The 4,025-nt window shown below is 34.9% G+C and overlaps 1 pseudogene; it reads right to left on the reverse strand.

Annotated features, from left to right (window-relative positions):
• Nucleotides 1-813: 813 nt before the first annotated feature.
• Nucleotides 814-3,166, reverse strand: LOC110446633 (annotated as a pseudogene).
• Nucleotides 3,167-4,025: the final 859 nt, after the last annotated feature.

Genomic DNA, 4,025 nt, shown 5'->3' on the forward strand with positions numbered 1-4,025 from the left:
TTGATTGCATCACAATGTTTTGCAAAGTTTACCAAATGTGGGAACTCTGCAGATCGGGCTATTATGCTTTCTTTGGTATGAAAGCCGGAACACGTTACTTTGCTGTCTCTATTCAAAAGTTCCACATATTCATCAAGACCAAGATTATTGTTCGTACCACCATGCAAATTGATAAATCGGTTTGCAATTAATCTTTCAGTCATTTAACAGACCTTCAGTCATAGAAATAAGGTGTACTGTATTTGTAGTATTGTAGATGGGTACTTCATACTTTGCTGATCTGACACTGCGTTCTCCATCATCCATGTCAACAGATGTGTCCAGATTCTTGTGTGAGAGACACAGTTTGAACAGCATACGACAGTAACTTTGTAACTCATCTTTGTCCTTTGTCACTGTGCTTTTCGTTGTTACTACAGTTTTCTTGTGGATTTTCTCTTCATGAACTTTCAAACTACCAACATAGGCATACGTTTTATCACAAAAATGGCATCTGACACGGCCATTCTCAAGGGTAGAAATCCAATAATTTTCTGGGTGCTCAGGATCTGTGACAATAGCTCGAAGCTTCTCAAAAACATCAGTTGAATTCTCAAAAAATGATTTTTCTATGACTGATTGACAAATGTTGTTGATCCAATTGATTTTCATTTCATTTGAAAACTGGTCAAAATCATCTGGTATTGCCACACTGTCCTCGAAATCATGCAGACCAAACTCCGACAGGAACAACAGACAACACATGGCATCTAGTATAGTATAGCATAGGAATTTGTAAGCTCTGTAAGAATTCTTCACCTCACCCTTTACATTTCATGCATTCAAAACATTCCTGTAGTAATACTTTGTTCCTCTATAATTTCCAGATTCTGTGCAGAAAGCTAGTCTACAAATTGCCTAAAAGAGAATGATTTCATCATTAAAACAAAATCTGACCTGACAAATTATTTATGATATTACAAGAGACATGAAGAGAAGTGATGTTTATTGTCCAAATAAACCCATTACAGTCATCTACTGACGGTGTCAGTTCTATAATGTTAAAGGCAACCTGAGTACCTGGAGTAAACCACTAACCCGCAGCAAGTAACGTGTTAAAGAGACATTATCTTTACATAATGTTAAAACTTTTTTGGAAGGTAATCCTTGCCTCACTTGCTGTCCTATGCCCATGTTCACGTGTAAACAAAAACACTTTTTATTTTAATAAATCAATAGCCTGAAATTCAAATTCCCTTAGTAACCCCCTTTTTAATGGTTTTTGTCTTTGTACAAGTCTGTGAAACATTGTTTACATTATAAAATTACCCAATTTTTTGGGTGGAATGGAAAATGTGATTTATTACAAATAATGGATAGTTATCATTAATACCTCAAGAAAATTCATGAGTGTGAAAATCCTCTATTTTAGAAATGAAACCTTCAAGTCTATCTGAGGCTGTTTCAACGTTTAATATTGCTTGCTGTGCACCCTGAACCCTTTCATCTGTCAATCTGTCACCTTCAAGGAAATAAACAAAAAACATATAGCAAGGGAAATGTTGTTAAACTGAAGTATAGTTAAAACAGTAATTGTGATGGTTGGACTATTTTTGGCACAACAGACATGAAATTGACTTTCCTTTGACTTATATTATAAGGCCACAGAGAGATAATGACATCTCATATGAGTATCATTTTGACATGATTTGCCTCTTACATGTTTTACCTAACAGCTACTATCCTGGATAACAAACATTTTTAATAATCCTCCAATATTTATTAGTCCCACAACCATTTCTTTAAAAGCTGTTATATACTGGAATTTGGCAATTTCCAGGAAGAATAAATTAATCTGGGCCTGACTGCTAGTGTCAATATGCCTTTATAAATCCCTATCAGCAGATTGTATAGCTTTTCACTTACCACCAAATAGCAATGGCTCTTTGATTTCATTGTTGATATATGGTACATACTTCTTCTGAAGGTCTTTCACCAACTGTATGACATCTGTTGTCTTGGTCTCATTGCAATCAAAAAGTCCAAATGGATACTGTGTTAAAAAACAATCATCAGATGTTACACATAAACATCTTCAAAGGTTTGCATGTTCTTGGTGGCATATGCATGCATACACTCATGTTTAGTTATTACAAGTAATTCATTATTGTCACCATGTTAAAAAGCAACATACATTTGAATGGCTGAACTTGAAACCAACATGCACAGGCCATGTCTTGTAGACATAAACATATTCTATTCAATGAGAAGTTGGATATTATTTATGTCTTTCAGTTTCAGAAGAGTAACACGTACATCATGCAGTAAAACACAAGTCAATCCGTTTGCATTTTTTATTATATCACCAAGCATATATAGATTGGCAGTAAAAACCAGTAAAGTAGAACCATAAGTACATGTACACTTACCTGAGTAGTTTTCAGTCCTGCTTGTGTACTGTATTTGCGGTTGAGATGCTTTGGATATATATTTTGAAGCAAACATGTCAGCTGGGGAATGATAGCTATAACAGATGTTGACACTATAAACACCAGCTCGGCTTTCAGTAATTCCTGCTCCTTAGGCGAAGGTAAGAACTGATCCAGTTTTATGTCGTGAAAAGGCAATGGATTACTTGGCATTGGCAAAACTTTCACTCCGTCAACGACTGCATTGAGGTTGAAAAGGTGTAGGGAAATTGTTTGCTGCTGTGATGTCCTAGAATACAAAAAAATAATAACAAGATAAAGTACTTAAGTTTATCATGTTTAATTAGTCTAATAAACACGATCAATTAAAAATCTTTCACATTATTCTTACACTGAGAACACCAATCCTTTCCCTTCCTTTAATTTGTGACAAGCACTTGGCTTGAAGCCAGAAGTTTACTAATTTTTATGTCTTAGATATGACTCGACCAGTGATCGAACCAGTAACCATATGCAATGAATGCAAACTCTTTGCCAACTGAGCTAACCAGGAGATAATAAAATTATATACAAAATGCATGAACAAAAAAAATCAATTTTAACCTGAAAGATGGAAGAATATTCTTATCCCAGTTATCTCCAACTAGCTGGTACTTGACATTTCCACCAATTTCCCAGTCTTCTTTTAACTTGATAATGTCAGCATCCAAGTTTTCTTTCCATTTTGCCAATAATCCATGCACTGATTGAGGAGTCATACTTATTCCAAGTTTAGCCAGTCTTGTTATATGCTGTATTACCAAAATAAATAAAATTAACTTTTTTATTTCATTTTAGCAGAAAAGACAGTGATTAGCAATAAATTAATTGTTTCACATGCTATGTTGATATGTACTGTACAATTTATTCCAGTGTCTGAACAAAAGCTTGATGGTATACATAGTTACCTCTGATTTTAATATTAACAAGAGGTAATCTGAAGTGGAACAGAAAATGATTAGCCATCTAATACACACATGATTTTACTTCTGGTTTCATATTGAACATTCTTTTGTTCACTATAAACATGATAAATACAGGATTACCAAAGCAATTTTCAGTTTATCAGTCTTTTCTCAACATTGAAGATACAATTGTATACATCAAATTTCTTGAAATGATTTTGTTTACTTTTTCTATTAGAAAAAGGGGGATAACTCCGTCAACAGTCCAGCAAGAGTTACGGTTCTTGCACACTGCACTCAGCCTTGATGTGCTGGTCATGTGTACCACGTGTCATAAAGTTATCTCAATTACTTTTAAGAGATATGGTCCAGACAAGAAAATGTGATGGACGGACGGACAAAGTGGCAAAAATATGCTCCCCGAAATTGAAATGAAAGTCTTCGGGGAGCATAAAATACAAAAATACAATCAAAGTTATTACTGTAGGTGTAAACATACGTGTGCTGTGCATCCTCCATTGACAAGTATAAATCCAACTTGATAATGCAGAGCTGACATCTCTTGACTACGCCCGTGCAATCCTGAGGCAACTGTGTGCAAGATATGTAGGAATTTCTTGCCATACACTTGCAATGGCAGAAACCACTTTCAATATATTTGGTGCTCTGATCT

The sequence above is a fragment of the Mizuhopecten yessoensis genome, unplaced genomic scaffold (genome assembly GCF_002113885.1).
Source record: "Mizuhopecten yessoensis strain PY_sf001 unplaced genomic scaffold, ASM211388v2 scaffold2891, whole genome shotgun sequence".
In the NCBI taxonomy this organism is placed as follows: Eukaryota; Metazoa; Mollusca; class Bivalvia; order Pectinida; family Pectinidae; genus Mizuhopecten; species Mizuhopecten yessoensis.